Source organism: Hyperolius riggenbachi, chromosome 12 (genome assembly GCF_040937935.1).
Source record: "Hyperolius riggenbachi isolate aHypRig1 chromosome 12, aHypRig1.pri, whole genome shotgun sequence".
Classification (NCBI taxonomy): domain Eukaryota; kingdom Metazoa; phylum Chordata; class Amphibia; order Anura; family Hyperoliidae; genus Hyperolius; species Hyperolius riggenbachi.
The window spans coordinates 167,603,375-167,629,034 of NC_090657.1; the positions used below are offsets into that span (position 1 = coordinate 167,603,375).

The 25,660-nt window shown below is 45.5% G+C and overlaps 1 protein-coding gene and 1 long non-coding RNA gene across 5 annotated transcripts in view; one reads left to right on the forward strand and one right to left on the reverse strand.

Annotated features, from left to right (window-relative positions):
* Positions 1-25,660, forward strand: part of LOC137542432 (cadherin-like protein 26) — a 604,516-nt gene that overhangs the window by 538,477 nt on the left and 40,379 nt on the right. The gene's annotated exons all lie outside the window — the stretch shown is intronic.
* The window catches only part of LOC137542433 (uncharacterized), a 163,192-nt gene that overhangs the window by 69,349 nt on the left and 68,183 nt on the right, over positions 1-25,660 (reverse strand). For all 4 annotated transcript variants that reach the window (XR_011025426.1, XR_011025425.1, XR_011025428.1 and 1 more), the window contains one exon: positions 3,453-3,535. This is a non-coding gene — a long non-coding RNA (uncharacterized lncRNA). The remainder of the gene's footprint in view (positions 1-3,452; positions 3,536-25,660) is intronic.

Genomic DNA, 25,660 nt, shown 5'->3' on the forward strand with positions numbered 1-25,660 from the left:
TTTGACAGGTGGTGGTATTGAACTCAGAATAACAGTTAAAAACTGCTAAAAAGCAGATTGTATAAATAACACACTCAAATAGGAATATTTTAACTTATGAGACTGTAGCAGGTTCACTTAAAAATATCACCACCAGCAGGTCCAAAGTCACCCACTGAAAATATGAATTTTCTAGGCTGCCAGTGGAGTTTATTGTAAAGCTCCTGACTTTTCATACAAAAAAGTTTCAAAAGTGATTTACATAGGAATGCCCCAATTAGGAACTCAGAATCTATAAACTTGAATTATAATGAACCTCTATTTAGAATATGCACATGCGGTAAAAATGCAACTCTAGGAAAATAATAGAGGCAGTCTATTCAAGACTATCAGGAAACAGATCCATTTCCCACTGCTGCAGCTGCTGCAAAAAATAAATAAATAAATGCAATATGATATGTAGTGTCTTCTGTTTGATAAAACTAAAAATTCCCAGCTACAGGAGATCCCAGATGTCTCTGTCATCCTTGGTGACTGATCCCAACCTCCTCACTCCCTACGCCCTGCCAGGCTGTCAAACCACCATCCCTACTGCCTGGCAGCCTGATATAGTGGACATACAGCAGCACTAGGGGGAGTGAAGGGAAGTGAGAGGACTACAGTCAGTTGCTGAGGAGGAGAAATGGTCCTGGGAAACTAAACAGAGAGAATTTCGGAATTTTATATTGCAAAAATTGATCTACTGTATATTCTGGCGTATAAGACTACTTTTTAACCCTTGAAAATCTTCTGAAAAGTTGGGGGGTCATCTTATACGCTGGGTGTCATTGATGCCGGGTGATACTCTATGCTGATATGCGATGCGCGTACGCGACATGCTGATGTTTGCGCGTTATGTTTACGCGGTTTCTGATACGTGATGTGCGTGTGCGATATGCAGATGTTTAATTACCAGGTGCTGGAGATTCGGTGGTTGCTGCAAATGCTGGGGGGGAGGGGTAACTCACCTCTCATGCTGCAAGGGTCATGTTACCACCTCTCAGATCTCGCTGCTGAGGACTGTTGTGAAGCGAGATCTGAGAGGCAGAGAAGGAGGTAAATAGGATACAAGGGTGGGCCAGAAGGGTGAAAGAGGCGTGTTTTATGGGCACAGCGCAATCTATTCTTCCATACCGCTCTGATAAACAGGTAGACAAGGAGAGCTGACCAATCTGCTTGGAGACAGGTAGAGCTGACCAATCCAATCAGTCAATCGCCTGTATACTGTTATATACTGGGTACCACATACAGTACAGTACCAGTATCTGTTCATACATAGCACCAGTATATGATTTTTTTTTAATTTGTATTGTGTGCGTTGGAAGAGGGGTAGTCTTATACAGTGAGTATATCCCAAACTCTATATTTTAACTGGAAAAGTTGGGGGGTCGTCTTATACGCCCTGTCGTCTTATACGCTGGAATATACGGTATTTAAAGCCCTGTGGAATATATCATCATTTGCAATGCATAAAGTTTTGCGTATAAGCCATTTTTGCATTATTCAACATATTCTAACGTGTGGCTGGCCGAGTTTGCTGACTTCTGTGTGTATGACTTATGCAACTTAGCTGGATAGAACAGCAGTCTATAAGCAGTCCGAACTCCTCCCCCATCCCACCATCACCCACAGGAAGTAGTCAGGGATGGGGCACCAGCCAGTTTGTGACTCTGCCCACCTCCTGTCTGCACTCCCCAGGAGGGAGGAGGAGGGAGGGGTCAGGTGATGTCTCTGTGCTGGGACTCCCCAAGTTTAGTATATTTTATCCTTTAAACCTGTGTGCGTCTTATAGGCAGGAGTATCTTATGGTCCAAAAAATATGGTACTTATTTTTATTTTCTGTATTGTGCTCTGTACAGCACAACAAAACAAGATGGTGATCAACCAAATGCGGACCAACGCAGTAAGACTCTGACTAGACATAGATTCAACATCCTCATAAACACTTCGTTTTCGCTTTGTCCCGCCGGGAGAGTAAGCTGTCATATGTCACATCTCTCCTCAGTGATCATCAGCCATTACGATTGGCTCCTGATCTCGTGATCATTAAGATCGGCAGCGGATCGTAGTGATCACTACAGAGCAGCTGCGGTCGCCGGGGACGAAGAGGATCCACTCACCTTCCTGATGTTCTCCCGATGATCGTCGCTTCCCTCCACTCTGCCTGGCATCTCTGCTCGCTCTGACTCTAATTTCGGGTCCCGGCTGGATGACGTCATCAATCCGTGACCTGGAACTGAGAGTCAGTGTGAGCAGGGATGCCGGCCAGAGTGGACACAAATTCCTAGCTATTTAAAATGGAAATCCGGCTGCCTGGTCCCCCCCAAATACCCCCAGCAGGTAAAATGCCCTGGTCCTTAGGGGGTTTATGCTGCCGGTTAATAATAATAACTGAACCTGCAATAACCATATTATCTCAGCTTAAGGAGTGTAACGCTGCAGGGGGAAAATCACCCTTCAGAGATTATATGGATGTAACCTGCTATAGCCCATGTACTGGGCCTTGTGGGGTTCAGGGGTCCAGGGAGTTACAACGCTACTGCTGTTACAATCCTTTTTCACACTATGTAATTTTTCACTATTGATTCCTGTTACCAGATATGGGCTTTCTCAATTTATATAAAGAAGAACTGAACTGAAAATAAAGAGAAGTTCTGCACAGAATGCAGTGTTCCAAAACAATCCATTCCTTTCTGAAAAGAATTGGTTCATAAGGAATTAATTCCTACCACACACTGCACATCAATTTCCAATAGATTCCAGCAGGGGCACTGTTCAATGCAGGGTAACGCTATGGGCCATCAATCTACCAATGCTCTCACCTACCCAGATTGATCTAAATTTTATATCCTGTCCTATGGATGCATTCAATTGATTTTTGGTCAAAATCAATCACAATTTGATTGATCTGACATTTTGGGGAATTAATTCCTTGCAGATACATAGAATTTGCAGGGAACCAAAAGGGGAAATCAATGAGCACCTTAAAGTGTACCAGAACCGAGTAAGCATAAAAGATTTATACATACCTGGGGCTTCCTCCAGCCCCATCCGCATGGATCGCTCCCACGACTCCGTCCTCAATCTTCTCAAGCTCCGGTACTGGGTCCCGTAACTTCGGTCAGTCGCAGCCAGTCTGTGCAAGAGAAGTGTGCCCTCTATGTATCTCTCTGGTGGCTGTTGGAGAGATACGCAAAGATCGCACTTCTCTTGCATCAGACTGGCTGCGACTGGCTGAAGTTACGGAACTCAGTACCGGAGCTGGTGAAGACTGAGGACAGCTGCGTAGGAACAATCCGTGCAGATGGGGCTGGAGGAAGCCCCAGGTATGTGTAAATCATTTTGTTACAATGGAGAAGTATAGAAAAAGTGTGGCACTCCCTATTTGTCATGAACTGTCAGTTATAGGTATACAGCATAATAAACACTCTCACCAATCATCCACTTTGATCCTCGTATTCACCTTCTACTGGACGTGTGCTCAATGGTCCAAGTGTGAAGAAAGAGTCCTTCAATGCTGCAACAGTAGAAAGAAAGATTCCTGGTCCATACTCGTGTATTTATTGCTTCAAGTGGATTGCATTACAGCAAAAAAAGGGTCAATCTTGTGGTCATCATGTAAATCACAAGCAGTGGTAATGAGGTGGAGGTGGTGCGGTTACGGGCACCAGTCTGGGACCTGCGACGGCCGTTTTGCATCCAACCGGACGCTTGGTCACACTGCGTTCCACTGTTTTGACAAGTAATGCTGCAAAACCTTACTACACCTCATGTATTCTTAAAAGTGGGATGAAACTTTATATTAATTGAGAAAAAAAATCCAATTTAGCTCATCTATTCTGTTCTTTTTTAGTGGTCTCTGTCAAATTTAGGAGGTATGTTATACAAAAAAAAAAAAAAAAAAAGATACCTACTAGTTTCCATCTTTACTGTTACTCTGTGATGCCAAAAGTCACATCACTTCTGCCCTTTTCTTTCTTTTCAACCCAGCTCAGTGTTCATTTTCCCTCTCTACTGCCGCAACTTACTGTCCCTCCCACAGTAACGATCACCTTACATCACAGGCTTACATCACTGAGTAAACTCTTCAAAAGGAGGAGGGGATTCAATTAACTTCTGGTCACAGTGTCCTTATCTTATCTAAAATAGGAAGCTTTCTGTTATTTGCATGCTAAGATAAGCTTGTCACTGTAGCTAAAACAAAACCAAACAAAAAAAACAAGTAATACATGAAACTATTGCTAAACTCCTAATTCCTACTTTACTAATCACGCTGGCAGCTACTGTTTCTTGCTGTAAAAGTGAGGGCACAAAAGAGTCCTGAAAAAAGAGGAGCACACAATCATCAAAGGACACATCCTGAAAATGTAGCATAGCTGCAGGAACGTGGAATAAGGCCTAAACTGAACAGGGAGGCGAATATTCTTATTCCCTCCCCTGAATGTTTGACCATATACAGAAACAAACCACACACCAACTGATGGACATATGTACTGCCTATCATGGTGCTGCCATTGAAGCAAAGGGGGCTATTGCTCCAGGGCCCCGTGCCCTTGCGCTACCCAAACCCCTAGGTGGCCTCCCCCAACTGCTTCCTGTGGCTCTGCATGTTCGGTAGTTCAGCTGCCTTGAAATCTCTCACCTGTCCTGGCAGTTGCCCCGTCCCGATCTCCATCTTCAGCCCCACTACCTTTTCTCTATGCCTGGTGCATGTTATTTACATATAACATGCGCCCAATGGAGAAGACGCAGGCAGCGGGGTTGAAGACGGAAATCGGTATGGAGCAGCCTCCGGGACAGGTGAGGAAATTAAAGGCAGCTGAACAACCGAATGGGGGCCACAGAGAGCATTCGGGGACTCGGAGGGCACCTGTGGGGCCCCCAGGAGCTTTTTTTCACTGGGGGGGGGGCAAAGTTACTTTTGCCCCAGAGCCCCCATGCAGCTCAAATTGGCCCTGATCATGAGGTTACCAAATACCTGACATTTATAAGGAAGGACCTGCAGTCCGTTTTCACACCTACAAATTCCGTCATGGAGGAGAAAAACATTTTTATTTACAGTTTATTTAATTTTTTTTACACCAGGGAAGTAAACAGCTGTCTCCCACCATGCAAATAGCACATCCCCGCTCCTTTCTTCTTTGTTGTCAGAGAGAAAAAGCTTTGTGTATTTCCTACCCTGAAGAACTTTACAAACATTTGCAAGATGTCAGGGATAATTAGACAAAGTGGAGATGTAAGACCCAGTCTAACGACTGTGTGTTTTGTAAAGATCAAAAAGCGTCTGTTGCCAACTTGTAAAGATAACAAACGAAAATCCCTCTAAAAACACGGTTCCCTGGCTTTTCCTGCTAACCGATGGAATCTCTAGTGAGGCAAGCTGCTGGAAGGACTAAGGGATTTATTTCCTAGCTTATCCATGCAGGACAGAGTTTACCACGCAGTACACAGAGCGCCTCGAATTTCACCTCGCCAAAATGCTGAAAAAATACATCAATCCCGACCCTAAAAATTCTCATACGTGAGATCTCAGCTATCATTATAACAGCTGGAAGATGCAAAAAGACAATAGTCATCAGGCTTCACAATTACACAATTCCTTGGACCCTCCACAAAATCTGCTGATTTGTTTTCGTCCTTCAAGTTGCTAAACTTTGTCCATATCCAAACATTTGAATGTACTTTTACTGAAACACAACAGAGGTAAGGTAGGATGAGTGTAGAATACAGATGTGTAACGATTGGTGTCAGAAAAACAGATTTTCTGATTATTGATGATCTGCAGTATCACCAATAATACAGATGCTATACCTGATTATGTGATGATCTGCAGAATCACCAATAATGCTAGTATAGCCAGACACAGGACAACCAATGTGAGATAATGTTTGGTGCAACAGTAATGAGTAAGAGGAGATCTCCCGAAGAGTGGGTGACTCAGACAGTACTGCAGCCAATGATCACCTGAGGAGCAGGTGATTCAGACTGTACTGCAGCCAGTGGACACCTGAGGAGCAGGGACCACTGACTGTGCTGCAGGGATGACCACCTGAGGAGCAGGCGATTAAGACTATACTGCAGCTAGTGGACACCTGAGGAGCAGGTGTTACAGACAGTGCTGCAGCTGGGCTTCACCTGAGGAGCAGGTGATTAAGACTATACTGCAGCTAGCGGACACCTGAGGAGCAGGTGTTACAGACAGTGCTGCAGTTGAGCTTCACCTAAGGTGTAGGTGAAAGCTACTAGAGATCCCTCACCAGTGGCTAGGCCCACCGGTGAGGACAGGAAGGTCAGACAAGCAGAGTAGGCAACGTACGGACAGATAAAGTACAAAGACAGAAGGCTGATTCAGTGTCACGTTCAGGCAGAGTCGGCAACTGGAATCAGATGGGCAGAGGTACAGAATCAACAAGCAGGAGAATAGTCGAAGGAAGCAGAAGGTCATAACAGATAATACAATGCAATTAGTACTTTAAGCTATCAACAGAATCTGGCTAAGTGTGGATCCCCAGCTCCAGCTGGTTCTAGCACACTTTGGGATCTGACTGGGGTCTGAGCGCTAACACAATAGCATTCGCAACAGCAGACACGGGGCAACTGACAGACTAGTACTATATATACAGAGATGCCCCGCAGCGCCACCCCCATCACTCAGCCAACCTAAAGTACCGTTGGAGTCAGCTGACTTGGCAGATCAGCTGACTCCCCTTCTATTTGCATAAAGATCCTGTCGCCTGGCGCGCGTAGCCCTCAATCTATGTGCAATAGAAGGACCAGGCAGAGCAGCAGCATGTAACTGCGCGGCAGAGGCCGCCGGCTGATATGCAGAGATAGCCGCCATGCTGCTTGCCTCTGTGGCGGTATCTCCGCTATCTATTACAAGATGGGATTATCTCTCTCGGGTGTCTTTAGCTTCTTGAGGATCAGAGATTTTAAGAAGCCATTAGCAATCTATGTGGACATTTCATGGAGATGTCAGAAGACATGTGACACTATGGTGTGCCACATAAGAAGGTACTGAATAAACAGAAAACCACAAGAGCTTGTTGGATATGTTCTCGTGGCCATACTCTCCTTCCTGTTACTGAACATGAACACCCATACTCGCACTTGTGTGTACGGCTGCACTTGTTCATGAAAGGAGCACGCCCACGAATAACACAAAGGAGAGCGCAGCCATAAATTAGAAGAGGGAGCCAGCCAGTGGCGAGCTGAGTCTAGAAAGGCTTGGGAAGCCTATGGACCATCCAGAAGCTTCCCTCTTCTTAGATAAGTTTTTAATTTTTTTTCTTTGACTCAGGGTTGCTTGACAATCGAGATTTCAGGCTCAGGTTTCAAAATTAAGATCCAAGGGACTGACAGCAGAAATGGAGACTTGGCAGGACTGGATAGACAAACACAAGGATTACAGGAAAGTGGAAACAGTACAGAGACCTGGCTGAACTTGGTTTCCAGAGACAAGCACTCCTATGAGCTGGTGGTAGTACAGAGAACAAGATAAACTGATGCATGCGGTGTAGCCAAGGACTTAATAATAACCTGAGGCGAAATTCCAGTAAGAATACATATACTTACCAAAGAAGAGGGAACCCTCTGGATCCTGTAGTGTAGAGGCTTCCGTGTCCTCCTCATTAGTGCCGTATCTTGCGAGGATCTTACAGACTACCCAGGCCGTGCTCTTCTTCATGCATGAACTCGTAATGCACCTTTAGGTTACTGCACAGGTGAGTCAATACTCTCGTAGGCTCAGTATGGCTGCACTCATTCCTGAAGAGGTGCTATCTTCAATCCAACAAGCCCTTGTCAGACTTCTTTGGGAGGTCCACAACGGAGGACATGCTTAGTGTAGCAGCGCAAGTATAATTTTGAAAGTAGGCACACTACAGCTGTAGCATGCACTACTAACTTACTCGTGCTACCCCAAAACTAACGGCTACTCCATTTGTCCCACTCTGGGCCCTGTCAGGTCCAGTGACTTTGTAGGACGAGATTCCCCACACTTTGATTGGCCCAATAGGCTGCCTGTCACTTGACAGGGATCTCGTCCTACAAAGTTAACAACCCCCAAGTCAGCGAACAAATTGTACAAGCTGTAAGTCCGTATTTCTCCTGTCTGGCTCTCGGCGAAATTGCTGATGTTGTTGAAACCCAAGAGAAGCTGACGACGTGTCTGACACTTGCGCTGCCCAGCGCATCAACTGTATACACATCACCATGGCAACAGGGACGTTAGCCCTACTGTCCCAGTTATAAACATATTGTATAGCTCTCGTGGAGTTAACATTTTAAAATATGTGCAGTTTATGGCTCTCTCAGCCAAAAAGGTTCCTGACCCCTGCTCCACAGGATCCAGAGGCTTCCCACTTCTTAGGTAAGTATGTGTTTTTTAACCTGAGGTCCCCCTCGGGTACACTTGAAGTATGCCTTAGTCCTTAATGAATTCTGTAATTGACACCCTGTGTGTGTGAGAGGAGGTGCGCATAGGCTTATCACACCTCCCAAGACCCGACGTTTGTCTACAATCATCTGTAAATCGGCATATTCCAAAGTCCTGGCTGGCAGGGTTGACACACTTGCAGTATGTCTGTGGGAGTACGTGCGCACTCCCGCGGGAAGACGTAACCAGGGTGCGCATGCATGTACTGGACTAGAGGTCAGCGGGATGATCTGTCGGAAGGTGCCCAAGTGGACATACTGCACATGTGAGTGAAGTATGTCTGGGCAGGTGCGTGTCAGAATCCGCTCTGCTGGCCTTGATTCTCTGGACACTTTGTTGGTTTCCTATGCAGGCTGCATAGTTCAGTCCAGGGAAAAGAGGCCTTTTTGTCAGCTTGCAAGATTCGGGAGGCTTGCTGCTGTGGTGACTGATTTGCATCAACTTATCTTGCAATTTGCATTTCTGCTTCCCTTGAAGGTTTTCAGTATAAATGTCACTTCCTCCCAGAATTCCTTGCTTGTCATAGGTTCTGTTTTGTGAGACTGACCTTAGACCCTCAGCCTCTTTGTATCTTGTTGCTAAAATATCCTAGTGTAGTTCATTCTTGGGGAGTGCATTTGGCACTCCCACTAGTGCAGTTAGTTTTGTGTATTATTTGTACTGCCTAGTCTTGTTTTGTCCTGTCCTTGCGATTGCACTATCTCCAGCAGAGGCTGATAGTGAATTATTCAGTCCTGTTCCTCAATCGCATTCGCCCTAGCTCTAGAGGTGGTGGATCTCCCTTGTCTGTGTCTTGGAGTATAACCTTTTTTTTAAAACACGTTTATTGGTACTTAAACAATAAAACAAGATCCACATTATCATAGATATTAATTCAGGTGATTCACAGAAAAAGTCTATACATATAAGGATATTACATTGGAGTATAACCTTGGCAGCGGTTGCTACTGGTTACTCCATCAGTCTGTTTTGTCTGGAACGAACGCTTGCTGTTGTTTTCCGTGTTCATTTTAGTCAGAGTTGGTACGTTTGTCACTGTTGCGCTTCTCGTGCGGTGACCGTGCTATTAACACGCTTGTCACTGTTGCGCATAACGTGCGGTGACCGTGTTTAGCTAGTTCATTTGTTATTTTCCTTGGCATTCAGATTGTAGTTATTTACTGTGTTTTCCTTTACTCAATTCATGCTCTGTCTTTGCTCAGTCTTGTGTTTCTGATAGCAATCGCCTCTCTTGCGATTTGCTTTCTCACTCTGGTCTGTTCGGTTGTTATATGTCTACCGTCGCCGGGTGGCGACTAGATTGGTAGACATTCATATAGTCTGTCTCTGTTCGTGCTCTCTATTGAGTTGCTACCTTGTTTATATTGCCTAGTGCTGCTTCACGTCATGCAATTTCAATCTGGCATCTGTGGTTGTACAGAGGTCTTGTTCCTCTGTACTCCACAGCTCCACCTGTTGGTTGGAATTCCCCTCTACAAATGTATTTGCATATACTGGGTACTCTGCTTCTGTGATTGTGAGGATTCCCATCTGCTTCAGCGCACTTGGTGTGCGCTGACTGTGGAAATCGACCCCAGATCATTACATTATGACGAGCCCTACAAAATTCCAGTGTAGAGGGAATCTCTGAATTGTACGATTTTGTTTATTATGGTTCTTGTGTCTTTAAAAGATTTAAGACGCTGAACTCTGAAACCAGAGATGATTTTATATCAGAGTGTTTGAGATTTCTGGCGAATCCTGAATTTCAGGCCACTGAAATTTCCACTTGGGGTGCTCAGATTGCTTACAATCTTCTCCAAGGGGATCTGTTTGTGTGGGCTGATAAATGGTCTAAACACTGGAATCTGATACATAACCCTCGCAGATTTCTTGCTTATTTATTTTCTGTAAGCTTGAAATTCCTATGCCATGTTATTTCAATGAGTTTTTTCCTGCAGTGCAAATTGCTGATCAAATTGGTTCATGCAGCACCGCTCAGTCATTACCATATTCCAATGAGTTGCTGGCTGTAGCTCAATCTGTTGATCCAGTAATTCCCTGCAAAACTATTCAGTTTTCTAGAGAAGGTTCCAAAGGTTATTTTTCATCTGGCCAGCAGCAATCTAAAGCTGTAAAGATTAAAAAGAAAAAAAAAAGTCTAAAAACATACTCATCTGAAAGAGACGCTTCCTGTAGCTGTTACAAGTGAAAAGTTTGCTCCAGTAAAATCTGGTGGAATTTTTCAGCCTGAATTTACCAACACATCTGAATGTGATATAGGCAGTGTCATTTGCTATATTAAAGGTGTAAAAAATTCTCTTTATGTTTCTAACCCCAATCCGTATGAGTGTTTTTTGGATATAAGTTTGTGGGAGCCTCCATTTGCTTCCTGGGAATCGGGGCCCTGATTGAAGTGTTAGTTTGACACTGATTGGAAGTCATTTTGTGATTTTTTATTTCGGGAAGGATGAGGTGTTTTTAAATGCCTGTATTGACTCTATGCGCACCTTGATTGAATCTGGTGAGTGTGAGGAGCATTTGGTGAATCCGGGGATTTGTGTGTGGCAAACGATATTGTCTGAATTACATACACACCAATCCATTAACTCCTGTAAAAACACATTGTCAGCGGGCGATTGTTCCAATTTTCCTGAGGTGAAGCAAGTAAATTTTGAGTGTGTTTCATTCCCCAAAGCAACAGAATGTGTGAATTCTGAAATTCTGTTTCCCATGGCAACTGCTTGTGTAGAGTTTGAATCTGTGCGATCTGATGCCTTTATCTCAGGTGTTCCTTCAAATTATGATCAAAATGAATGTGTTATTTTTGCCAAAGATATGTGGATTCCGTCGTCAATTAAAAACAGATCTTTTTCCCCCAGTAATTTTTTAAGATCTTCCATTTATGAACTTGCTATGGGGAAAATTCCTAAACGATGCAACTTTAAGAACATTGTTAATGTGCCAAATAAACTTCCTCGTGTTTCTGTCTCAACTTCTTCTGCAAAGAAACCTATGCCTCACTCTGTTGACACCTGTAAAAACACAGATGAAAATTGTTCCAGTTTTCCTGTCCTTGACATTCCGAAATTTGGTCCACAGATTTCGGAATCTTGTTCTTTAGAAGCTTCAGCTCCATAACCGAAGGCGGTGTGGGATCCGCAAATTTTGCGTTCTGACTCCCCTGATTCGACATTGTTGGTCGAGTTTAAGGGTGATACAGAGCTTTGGTTGTGCGAATCTGATACTGAGGAATCTTTGTTTTGTCCAGAAAATATTTCTGTGAGCTTGCCCTGCACCATGAATGAAACAATGTTGTCCAATCAAACTGACATTTGTGAATTCCTTTTTTGCTCTAAAGAAAGTACTGACTTCCCATCCTGTACTCTGTATGAGTCAATAGTGCCTTGTATAAAATCTCCAGCAGAGAGCTCAGTGGCTCTTTTTGGTGTTGCAGCTATACTCACCTGTTTTTCTGCCATTCTGGAATTGCAGTCAAGTTTGACTGCTATGCAGGATTCTGTGTTCAGTGAAACTAAAGTCAGGGAGTCAGGGTCTGTTCCAGCAGATATTCCTGTGCAGTTAACCAGTGTGCAGTCTGTTCATGTGAATAAAATTCAGTGTGTTGTAGAACCATTTCTAAAACATCAGCTCTGTCCTCTGAATGTATTTGATGAGTTTACCAGAAAACTTAGGAATTTGTGCTCCTGAAGTTTTATTTGATGTTTTGGAGGCCTCTGAGTTCCTGCCTAAGGGTGCAGAGCTTTTAAGATATGCTTCCTGCCCCCTAAGTCCCTCTGAAGTATTGCCCACTTCAGTAGGCATCGCTGTTATGTTGACTACTTTTGCAGCTCTTTTTGGAGCTTCAGTCATGTGTAGTCAATGATGAGTTTTTGTTGGATACAGTTGTAGTCACAGAGACTCCTAATGGTGGCCATACATGGTACAATTTTTTCATCCAATCTTACCAATTCTATGTAGTATAAGGGAACTGCCTAAATTATCAGTATATTCACTTAATTTACACTTATACTACATAGAAATGGTAAGATTGTATGAAAAAATTGTACCATGTATAGCCACCATAAGTCTGATTCCGAGTCTCCTTTTGAAAGTCCAGTACCTGTGACCACTGGTCATGATGATTTTTTGTCTTGCTCTGAATCTGGTCTGGTTGTGTCGGTTTCTGAGGTCTACAGTTCCTCAGCATGCCCAGTGGTTGCTCCTGTTCCAGTGTGCCCAGATGTTTTCCGTGATCCTGTGTGTCCGGAGCTGCCCTCTGTGTTTATGTGCTCCGATGTCCCCCTGGTGGTGTCTTGTCCAGAAGGCGTCGGTGGCGCCACATGCCTTAATACGGTTCTAATTTCTAAAAACTCTGTTGGTGACAGTTGTCCTTGTGACTTTGGCTTGGGGGTTTCCCTGAGTCATGTGGGGGGTCCTGTTGGATCACCATGTGACTGTCTGGGATCTTCTAATCTGTCTGGGTCTCTTTGGAATTGTGAGTCATTCTGGGAGATTCCTGGGAGTCTTGCCTTGGTACTTTGGACTGGTCCAATAATGAGTATTATGCTGGAGAAGACCGTTGTAGTGGGCACAACTCTGAAGGTTTCAGGTTCTTTGGACTTGACCTATGGGACTGGGTGTATCATGCCAAGGCTCTCGGTGGGCATTGTTCTGGTAGTCGCGGTGCTCATGGGTATCACTTTGGAACTTGTACTGATGGGCATGGCTTTTGGGGTTCTGGGGCTGATTGTTTCCGTCATGGTTTAGTCAGTTCAGGAAGCATGCCTGGTTGGCCTACCCCGGCTGTTCTGAATCATCTTTTTGATTGTTTTGCGATGAGGAGGGTCTTCTGTTTTGAAAGACGTCTGGAATCCGTCTTTAAAGGGGGGGGGGGGGGGGTAATGTCAGAATCCGCTCTGCTGGCCTTGATTCTCTGGATAGTTGGTTTCCTATGCAGGCTGCATAGTTCAGTCCAGGGAAAAGAGGCCTTTTTGTCAGCTTGCAAGATTCGGGAGGCTTGCTGCTGTGGTGACTGATTTGCATCCACTTATCTTGCAATTTGCATTTCTGCTTCCCTTGAAGGTTTTCAGTATAAATGTCACTTCCTCCCAGAATTCCTTGCTCGTCATAGGTTCTGTTTTGTGAGACTGACCTTAGACCCTCAGCCTCTTTGTATCTTGTTGCTAAAATATCCTAGTGTAGTTCATTCTTGGGGAGTTTATTTGGCACTCCTACTAGTGCAGTCAGTTTTGTGTATTATTTGTACTGCCTAGTCTTGTTTTGTCCCGTCCTTGCGATCTCCAGCAGAGGCTGATAGTGAATCTTTCAGTCCTGTTCCTTGATCGCATTCGCCCTAGCTCTAGAGGCGGTGGATCTCCCTTGTCTGTGTCTTGGAGTATAACCTTGGCAGTGGTTGCTACTGGTTACTCCAGTCTGTTTTTTCTGGAACGAACGCTTGCTGTTGTCTGGTGTTAGGCAACCGATTAGCAAGCGTTCCCGCTATCTGTTTTCCTTTGTTTTCCGTGTTCATTTGTTAGTCAGAGTTGGTACGTTTGTCACTGTTGCGCTTCTCGTGCGGTGACCGTGCTATTAACGCGCTTGTCACTGTTGCGCATAATGTGCGGTGACCGCGTTTAGCTAGTTCATTTGTTATTTTCCTTGGCATTCAGATTGTAGTTATTTGCTGTGTTTTCCTTACTCAATTCATGCTCTGTCTTTGCTCAGTCTTGTGTTTCTGATAGCAATCGCCTCTCTTGCGATTGGCTTTCTCACTCTGGTCTATTCGGTTGTTATATGTCCACCGTCGCCGGGTGGCAACTAGATTGGTAGACATTCATATAGTCTGTCTCTGTTCTTGCTCTCTATTGAGTTGCTACCTTGTTTATATTGCCCAGTGTTGCTTCACGTTGTGCAATTTCAATCTGGCATCTGTGGTTGTACAGAGGTCTTGTTCCTCTGTTCTCCACAGCTCCACCTGCTGGTTGGAATTCCCCTCTACAAATATATTTGCATATACTGGGTACTCTGCTTCTGTGATTGTGGGGATTCCCATCTGCTTCAGTGCACTTTGTGTGTGCTGACTGTAGAAATCGACCCCAGATCATTACAGTGCGCCTGGTACATCTTCCTGTGGGAGTGCATGCGTTCTCCCATGGACATACTGAACCTGAACGGACCCGCTGACCAGGACTTTGGAACGCAATAGTTTACAGATAAACAGAAACAGATGCTGGGCCATGGGAGGTGGGGTAAGCCTATGCGCACCTCCTCCCACACACACAGTGAGTCAATTACAGAATTCATTAAGGACTAACGTATCCTTTAATGATTTCACCTGAGCGACAGCTTAACAGAAAGTCAAACACAAATACATAGAACAATGGGAGTAAAAGATAAATGGAAACGTTCTAAAGGGAGCCCACATGGACAATCAACAAGTGGCCTTGGATGGAGGTCAGGTACTGGGTTTGATTCTGCTGTGGCTGACTATTTCCATTCTGTCTCTTAAATCCAGGCCTGGACCTCCCATGCAAATAGACAGTGTCAAGAACCGACCCCACGGCAAGCCTGCAGAGACGGTTCCCGACTGGGGGTTTGACTAGATCGAGAGGGGAAGCAGCCTTATTCGAGCTACACAAAGCTGTTACCCCTCAGTAACTTTTCTCACTCTCTGCCACCACTAGCACCTGCTAGAGACTTCAACAATTCCCACTCTGCTGTCGAGTGGCCTGCACTCACTCCAGCGTTTTCGTATTTGGGTCAGTTGCATGCTTAGGCCAAAATACGGGAACGCCGCACACACAATACAATCACACAGTAGCAAGGCACAATCCCAGCAGTACAATCAGGCACTGAACTTGTAACACAAATTACACTGCAGTCTCTCTCCAGGCTATGAGCTGTTAGTACATCAGAAGTCAGACTTAGGGGCATTCAATTGATTTTATGTAATTCATAATTTTGCACAATTTTCGCTTAATTTCACGCCGACTTTAGCAGTTAATAGCAAATCCCAGAATACATGCCACTGTCACCAAAATTGCTACATATGTTAAGGAGAAGAATGGAAACAAGTAAAAAAGAAAGAAAGAATTTTTTTTAAAAGTCCTTGTTGTTTTTGAAAAAAATCTATTTAAAAATGCAAAGGAAAAAAGGGTTTTTAATTTTTTGGAGTTTAAAAACATTTTTCCTTTGCATTTTAAAAATCAATTTTCTCAAAAATTACAAGGACTGTATAAAAAATATTTTTCCTTGTTCCCACTCTTCTCCTTAACATATATTAGCTATTTTAGTGACAATGGCATGTATGGGGGCTTTGCTATTCACAGCTAAATTTGGCACAAAATTTACGCATAAAAATTACATGAAATTGCAGTTCCTGATTAGGTTTACAAACCGAATTAATGATGATTTTTCCTGACATTTTGCATTACGGTTTTGCATCGCAATTTGCAACAAACTGTCAACTTTTTGCTCATCACTATTTCTCACTTCAGGTTGCTTTAAGGTGGACCTGAACACTGCATGCAGATTTTACTTGATTTTGTCACTGAACATTCATCTCAACTGTCCCCTTTCTAGTGTTGGGCGAACAGTGTTCGCCACTGTTCGGGTTCTGCAGAACATCACCCTGTTCGGGTGATGTTCGAGTTAGGCCGAACACCTGATGGTGTTCGGCCAAACCGTTCGGCCGCATGGCCGAACTAAGAGTGCATGGCCGAACGTTCCCCGAACGTTCGGCTAGCGCTGTGATTGGCCAAACGGGTCACGTGGTTCGGACCCGAACACGCTCTGATTGGCCGAACTGTCACGTGGTTCGGGTAAATAAATACCCGAACCACGTCATATTTCCGCCATTTGTCTGTGGGTTTAGCTTTGGGTAGGCAGGCAGGGTAGTTCGCGCTCCAGCCGCGCTAGCCAGGGTCCCCCCTGTCATTGTGTCGCTGCTGGGAATAGTAGTACACCGCTCGCTCAGCATTCTGTTTACTGCCACTCTGTGTACCTCGCTCAGCCACACTATATAGCATTCTGTTTACTGTTCTGTGTCTGCTGGGAATAGTAGTACACCGCTCGCTCAGCCACACTATATAGCATTCTGTTTACTGCCACTCTGTGTCTTCTGGGAATAGTGGTACACCTCTCACCCGCCACTGTATAGCATTGTGCTCTGTGTCTGCTGGGAATAGTGGTACACCGCTCACCCGCCACTGTATAGCATTGTGCTCTGTGTCGCTGCTGGGAATAGTGGTACACCGCTCACCCGCCACTGTATAGCATTGTGCTCTGTGTCGCTGCTGGGAATAGTGGTACACCGCTCAGCCACACTATATAGCATTCTGTTTACTGTTCTGTGTCTGCTGGGAATAGTAGTACACCGCTCGCTCAGCCACACTATATAGCATTCTGTTTACTGCCACTCTGTGTACCTCGCTCAGCCACACTATATAGCATTCTGTTTACTGCCACTCTGTGTCTTCTGGGAATAGTAGTACACCGCTCACCCGCCACTGTATAGCATTGTGCTGTGTGTCGCTGCTGGGAATAGTGGTACACCGCTCAGCCACACTATATAGCATTCTGTTTACTGTTCTGTGTCTGCTGGGAATAGTAGTACACCGCTCGCTCAGCCACACTATATAGCATTCTGTTTACTGCCACTCTGTGTACCTCGCTCAGCCACACTATATAGCATTCTGTTTACTGTTCTGTGTCTGCTGGGAATAGTAGTACACCGCTCGCTCAGCCACACTATATAGCATTCTGTTTACTGCCACTCTGTGTACCTCGCTCAGCCACACTATATAGCATTCTGTTTACTGTTCTGTGTCTGCTGGGAATAGTAGTACACCGCTCGCTCAGCCACACTATATAGCATTCTGTTTACTGCCACTCTGTGTACCTCGCTCAGCCACACTATATAGCATTCTGTTTACGGTTCTGTGTCTGCTGGGAATAGTAGTACACCGCTCGCTCAGCCACACTATATAGCATTCTGTTTACTGTTCTGTGTCTGCTGGGAATAGTAGTACACCGCTCGCTCAGCCACACTATATAGCATTCTGTTTACTGCCACTCTGTGTACCTCGCTCAGCCACACTATATAGCATTCTGTTTACTGTTCTGTGTCTGCTGGGAATAGTAGTACTCTGCTCGCTCAGCCACACTATATAGCATTCTGTTTACTGCCACTCTGTGTCTGCTGGGAATAGTAGTACACACGCTCACCTGCCACTGTATAGCATTGTGCTCTGTGTCGCTGCTGGGAATAGTGGTACTGTATAGCATTTCTGTACTGCCACTGTACTGCTGCCAGTCAGCGTGTACTGTAAGGATAAGTGAAATGAGGAAGAAATCCGGTGAAAGAGGGAGGGGCAAGGGAAGAGGTGTTTCCCCTGACGGTTCACGTACAGGCCACAGGGGAGCACCCAAGAAAACCCACTCAATACCGCCCATGTTGTCCAGGACAACAACCCTCACAAATCCAAAAGAACAGGACCAGATAATTACTTGGATGACCTCTCAAGCGTCCAGCAGTGGGTTAAGCAGCACCAGCACATCACGCACGAGGTCCGAGTCCTCAGCCAGTTACAAGGAGCCAGTGGGCACAAAGCTGACACAACCGGCAGCGACACCACGCACACAACTGCCAGATAACCAGTCCAATGAATTACCTCAGGACACAATGGGGTATTCGCAGGAGCTATTCCCAGCCCAACAAACTTCCACCTTTCAAAGGTCAATGGAGGAACAGCCAGAAATGTTGTGCCCGGATTCACAACCATTAACTGTGGGAAATGCACCGCGCACTGAAATACAAGGCGAGTCCGAGGAGGACTCGGAAACCCAAATCCCAGAGCAAGTTGGGCAGGAGGGGTTGCAATTGCAGGAGGTCGGCCGACAAGATCTGGAAGACGACGTTGGAGTGAGCTGCGCAGAGGTTGTTCTGGGCAGCTCTACTCCACGGCGGCGGCCCCCCACAATGACATATGACGAGTTTGAGGAGATGGAAGAGGAGGGTATGGACAATGTGGACAGAGACCCAGATTTTGTTTGTGAACGAGAACATAACCGTCGTAGCAGCAGCACAGATGAGTCTGTTGAAGAACCCACTGCTGCACGAGTTCGCCTTGTGCCACAAGGTAGGCGGCGCGCAATTTCAGGCACCACAAGCGTGGAAGTTCAAGTGAGAGGCAAAAGAGGAGCAAACAGAAATTGCCAGCAAGGCAGGTGCTCCAAAGTCTGGGCTTTCTTTGAAGACTGCACTGAGGATGTTACCATGGCGATTTGCAAGGTGTGCAAGACCCGCCTGAGCAGGGGGAAAAGTATTAACAACCTCTCCACCACCAGCATGAGCCGCCACATGCTATCCAAACATCCCACTCTGTGGGCAAACGCGGCAGGACAGGGTACCAGCAACACTGCCTCCCTTGGGTTCACCAGACTCACCACCAGACCCGCCTCAGCAGCAGCAGTAGCCCAGCCATTGCGTGGTTCACAACATTCACAAACATCAGACGACGCTGACACTGTCACTTTCCGGAGTAGTGCTCTTGAGGTCTCCCAGTGTTCATCAAACACAACAACCAACAGCCCTTCCGTGTGCAGCGCTACGGTTCAGTTGTCTGTGTCGGAGATGTTTGAGCGCAAGAGGAAATTGCCAGCAAATGACCCCCGGGCCGTGGCAGTAACAGCCAGCATAGCCAAGCTTCTGGCCTGCGAAATGCTGCCATATCGAGTGGTGGAGACAAACAGCTTCAAGGGCATGATGTCAGTGGCCATCCCACGTTACGTGGTTCCCAGCCGCTACCACTTTGCGTGCTCTGCAGTGCCTGAGTTGCATGAGCACGTGGTCAGCAAAATAACCCGAAGCTTGAAGAATGCCGTTGCCTGCAAGGTTCACCTCACCACTGACACCTGGACGAGTGCGTTCGGCCAGGGTCGATACATCTCCCTTACCGCGCACTGGGTGAACCTTGAGGAGCCTGGCAGCGATTCCTCACCTGCTACGGCGCGGGTGTTGCCCACGCCGCAAACAGCTGCACCGCCGTCCCTCCCACTGGATAACAACAGCAGCACCTACCTCTCTGACTCCTTCTCCTCCAACGCATCTCAAAGCTGTACCTCATCCGGAAACGCTAACCCAGCAGCAGTAGGATCGTGGAAGCAGTGCAGCACAGCTGTTGGCATGCGTCAGCAAGCGTTGCTGAAGCTGATCTGCCTTGGGGATAAGCAGCACACAGGGGAGGAAATTTGGAAGGGAATAAAGGAACAGACGGATTTGCGGCTGGCACCGCTGGACCTGAAACCGGGCATGGTTGTGTGTGATAATGGGAGTAATCTCATTCGCGCTTTAAGGTTGGCTAAGCTGACACACATCCCTTGCCTGGCGCATGTGATGAACCTAGTAGTTCAGCGGTTCTTGAGGACATACCCAGGCGTGGCCGATCTTCTGTTGAAGGTGCGTCGAGTGGCCAAACATTGTAGAAATTCCAGTACTGCTTTGGGGGCACTCGCCAAGATGCAGGAGCGCTTCAATCTCCCCCACCATCGCTTGCTGTGTGATGTCCCTACGCGCTGGAATTCTACGCTGCACATGCTAGCCTGCTTTTGTGAGCAGAAGAGTGCAGTGGTCCAGTACATGACGGCGCAGTACCGAGGCGCATCCGGACAGCTGCCAAGCTTCTGTGGATCCGATTGGGCCAACATGTTGGACCTCTGCCAAGTCCTCCAAAATTTTGAGCAATCCACGTTGCTTGTGAGCAGTGACAACTCTTCAGTCAGCATTACCATACCACTGCTGTGTTTACTGAAGAGGTCAATGTTGAAAATCAAGGAAACAGCTGTCATGATGCAACTGGGGGAATCTGAAGGAGAAAACGATCAGCGTGATGGTACCAACATCAGGCCATCCGCCTCAGGGAACGCTGGCCCCAGCAGCTATGACGAAGAAGAGGAGGAGGAACAGCTGGAGTGGGAGCAGGAATTTCATGCCACCACTGACGAGGGCCAGAGCGGTGCACGTTGGACTTCCACAATTCAGCGCGAATGGTCAGCAGAAGCAGACCAGGAGGAAGGTGACGACTATGATGCATCACAACAACTATCACAACGCTCACAAGAGGATGATGAGGATTCTGGTAGGACTCTGGCACACATGGCTCAATTCATGCTAGACTGCATTGAACGTGACCCACGCATTGTGCGCATTCTGGACAACACCAATTACTGGGTTTATACCCTTCTGGATCCACGGTACAAACACAATGTTCCAAAACTGCTTGAAGAAAGAGCCAGACAGGTCAAAATGGAAGAATACCAGCAGGCCCTTGTGGAGACTTTAGAGAGGAGATTGACATCCTCCCCCTCCTCTAGCCAGTTGTACGCCGACAGACTGACTTCCGCAAACCCAGGACGACCAGGAGGGCAGCAAACAACGCAAGCCGCAGCTAGTGCCCAAAAGGGAATGGTATCGGCAGTGTCCTTGGAGTGGGAAAATTTTCTGACACCCATGCAGCAGCAGCCCACTGAACAGCAAGCGTGCAGATCCACCTCCAACACCGATCGCCTGGAGAAGATGGTCAAGGACTACATGTCAGATGACGTAGCTGTGTCGAACAATCCATCTGCACCCTTCAACTATTGGGTATCGAAGCTAGACACCTGGCACGAACTGGCAATGTACGCAATAGAGGTGCTGGCTTGCCCGGCAGCCAGCGTTATGTCGGAACGCTGTTTCAGTGCTGCCGGAGGCATCGTCACAGATCGGCGTATCCGCCTCTCCACAGAAAATGCAGACCGTCTGACTCAAATTAAAATGAATCAATCCTGGATTGGAAATGACTACGCAACACTCCAGGACCCCAACCAAGTAACATGACCAATGAACATCTGGGATGGTGTAGCGTTTCCGGTCCCTGTTTATTCAACCTCTCATCTGTATTACATTTATGACTGCATGGCGGCAAAAAGCATTGCTGCTATATCCGCACGCTTTTTGTCCTCATGCAAGGCCTGGGTTGTTGTGTCTCACAAAGCGTGGCCTTCTCCTCCTGCACCTCCTCCTGTTCCATCACGTCTGCTGCTGCTGGGTTAGCGTTGCCGCGTGGTCCCTGTTTATTGAACCACTTATCTTTATTACATTTATGACTGCATGGCGGTACAAAGCATGCTATCCGCACGCTTCTTGTCCTCATGCAAGGCCTGGGTTGTTGTGTCTCACAAAGCGTGGCCTTCTCCTCCTGCGCCTCCTCCTGTTCCATCACGTCTGCTGCTGCTGGGTTAGCGTTGCCGCGTGGTCCCTGTTTATTGAACCACTTATCTTTATTACATTTATGACCGTATGGCGGTACAAAGCATGCTATCCGCACGCTTCTTGTCCTCATGCAAAGCCTGGGTTGTTGTGTCTCACAAAGCGTGGCCTTCTCCTCCTGCGCCTCCTCCTGTTCCATCACGTCTGCTGCTGCTGGGTTAGCTTTGCCGTGTGGTCCCTGTTTATTGAACCACTTATCTTTATTACATTTATGACTGCATGGCGGTACAAAGCATGCTATCCGCACGCTTCTTGTCCTCATGCAAGGCCTGGGTTGTTGTGTCTCACAAAGCGTGGCCTTCTCCTCCTGCGCCTCCTCCTGTTCCATCACGTCTGCTGCTGCTGGGTTAGCGTTGCCGCGTGGTCCCTGTTTATTGAACCACTTATCTTTATTACATTTATGACTGCATGGCGGTACAAAGCATGCTATCCGCACGCTTCTTGTCCTCATGCAAGGCCTGGGTTGTTGTGTCTCACAAAGCGTGGCCTTCTCCTCCTGCGCCTCCTCCTGTTCCATCACGTCTACTGCTGCTGGGTTAGCGTTGCTGCGTGGTCCCTGTTTATTGAACCACTTATCTTTATTACATTTATGACTGCATGGCGGTACAAAGCATGCTATCCGCACGCTTCTTGTCCTCATGCAAGGCCTGGGTTGTTGTGTCTCACAAAGCGTGGCCTTCTCCTCCTGCGCCTCCTCCTGTTCCATCACGTCTGCTGCTGCTGGGTTAGCGTTACCGGTCCCTTTTCCTGGAACCTCTTCTCTGTATTACATTTATGACTGCATGGCGAAAAAAAGCATGTTACCTGTGCAAAGAAACATGACATTTTCCACATTTAAAAGACAGTTTTTCCTTTGAAACTTTACAATAAATTTTCTCAAAAACTATAAGCTCTTTTTCAAATATTTTTTTCCCTCTTGTACCCACTCCCAAGGTGCACATACCCTGCTAATTTGGGGTATGTAGCATGTAAGGAAGCTTTACAAAGCACGAAAGTTCGGGTCCCCATTGACTTCCATTATGTTCGGAGTTCGGCGCGAACACCCGAACATCGCGGCGATGTTCGGCGAACGTTCGCGAACCCGAACATCTAGGTGTTCGCCCAACACTACCCCTTTCCTGAAGCGTTGGCACTCCTTCAAACTTGCCATCTTTGCCATGAATGCTGCCAACCCTCAGGAGATCTGCTACCTCTGTTCTAAGGCAATTACCAGTAACTTCTCTCTATGAGTGAACAACTTAAAAGTCTGCTGTGTGTTTTACCAAATAGGTTCCCTGTTGTGCTCCTCATAGATCTGCCTGAGAAGAAGTCACAACATTAAACAAAACTTTACTGGGCAAGGGAACTTTCTTTCTTTCCATTTATGAAGGCTCAGGCAATGGTCTGGCCACCATTGAATTCCTCCTTTCGGATTTCTCAGTTCCTAATATACTCTAATTATATCTGTTTCGTGGAACTGAAGAAATGACAATCAGTGCGTCTCTTTTGTTTCCCAGAAAAGAGAAAAGTTTGAAAGGAAAAGCTGAAACAATCGTTACACAGCAGCCTCTCGATGTCGTCCAGCCATTCTGTTTGAAGGTATTTTTAAAAGCCCCAAAAATCCTCTTCTACCTTTCCCATCTCTCATGCCGCATCCTGTGCCACCTCCTGCCATTTTGTAAGCTCTTTTTGAGAAATGCAGCTGTTTTATATAAGAAATAATTGGTTTCCTGTGTGTCTGATTAACTCCTTTGCGGCATCCTGGGGGGAAGTTTCCATCAAGAGCTCATTTTTCTTCAAAGACAATTGTATTTAAGGAGTTAAAACTAGAAGAACAATTGAATGAGCTACATGGGACAATATATATATATATATATATATATATATATATATATATATATATATATATATATATATATATATATATATATATATATATATATATATATATAAATATAAATCTCAGTGTGTCATTTTTCATGTTAGGTATGACTGTGTTATGTTTTGGGTTTGTTTATAAAGCCTTCCGCCTGCCACAACACAACAGTATTTAATGCGTATATGGATTCCTAACATTTCATCTACTGCTCACACTACAGATTCTTCTTATCCCAATCCACCAGGCCAGCAGGAACTCCCATTATTCAGCCAACGATTAAAAAAAATAACAAAACATAGAATATCGTACACTTATAAAAGAAAATATCTCCACAAAACAGAACAACACTTTTCCAGTAGAGAATGCGGCTACGAATGAAACCGTCTCAATAAATGAAAGAAATATTAGTCTTTTGAGGAGATGGGCAAATATTTTGAGGTCCGTAGATTCAACCAAGATGAAGGACCATGATATTGGGTATTCTGTTTGTTTGTAGCTGGAACTCCCCTCCAATGATGTTCATGATTCTGAAAATTGACCTGTAGTGACATATAGCAGAATGCAGTAAAGAGGACCTGTAGTGACATATAGTAGAATGCAGTTAATTATTCAGGATACCCACTTTTGCACTAAATATCCTAGTTTCAGCATTAGAAACACTTTCTATAGCTATATATTACTGTGTATTGGTATTTAACTCCTCCCTCCCAGTGAGGCTTAGATTGAGCTGTTAATTATGCACAATTTCTCCACCGTCATGAGCATTCTTGGAGACCAGACATTATTTTCACTAGCTTTAGAACTCTCAGTAAACAAACATTCAGCAGAGATCACCTGCCGGTACTAAGAAGGTTGCCACCTGTGATAAATTTCATAAAGTAAATCAGAGAGAGAAACGCTTTTACAAGGGGGCAAACAATGACTAAATAATTTACAAAAGAAAATTGTAAAGAAAAAAAAAAAGAAAGAAAGAAATATTATTCATTATGTTATTTTGATTACAGTTCCTCTTTAAGTGCAACTAAACCAAAAATTGAACAAGGCGAAATTCTCAAAGCAATCATTTAGTTTATAGTATTACTGACAATTTTTGTTTAAAAAGTCTTTGTGTAGCTGAGCTTGTCTGCAGCTGTACACCTCTTTGTGCAACCTCTGTTGCTTAGTTAAATAACTGATGTCTTACATTTGCGCCCCTCCCACTTACTGTGAGCCACAAGCCCTACCTCCTCATGTAGACACATGGTTTCTGCTCTAATGCAGGGATTCTGGGAAATCTAGTATGCAGTTTATTGGACTTCCTGATCTTGTTGTCACATGGTCGTGCCTGATTAGCCCAGTGAGAAAGCTGTACTGCAGTGGCAAGCACACTTTTCCCATGAAGCACATAGTCTGCCACTTTGCTTCTGTATCTGAATGATGGTAGAATTTGCTTGATTGAATTCTGGGTTTAGTTAAGCTTTGAATTCTTGTATTTATCAGTACATCTTCTCTCAATGCTCGGGACACTGGGATTAGAAAATAATGAATATTTCTTTGGTATTATTCTTCAGAAGCATTCAGCTCTGTGTGACTGAGCACAGAGGATTAGCAGAAAGTCTGAGCAGAAAGTTTCAATATGTAGCCCTGACACAGCTATGTGTCTCTTGTTAATGACAATCTGTGCAGAAAACATAAATAATTATGCTCTTTGCACACAAAACTTTACTAAACAGTTACAGTCTTCTTTCATCTTCTTTAATATATCATCTTTTTCTTGAAAACTAGCGAGGTAATTAACCTTCCCTTTAACATCTCTCTCCCTCTTCCACTATCCCTCTGCCACCCTATACTCTATGCCACCATGTCCTCTATCCCTCTGCCACCCTACACTCTATGCCACCATGTGCTCCCTATCCCTCTGCCACCCTACACTCTATCCAACCATGTCCTCTCTATCCCTCTGCCACCCTACAAACTATGCCACCATGTGCTCCCTATCCTTCTCACATTCTAAACTCTATTTGCTAGACCATTGCTCCTTTACCATCCCTAGTCTGTACTGCCCTCCAACCATTTC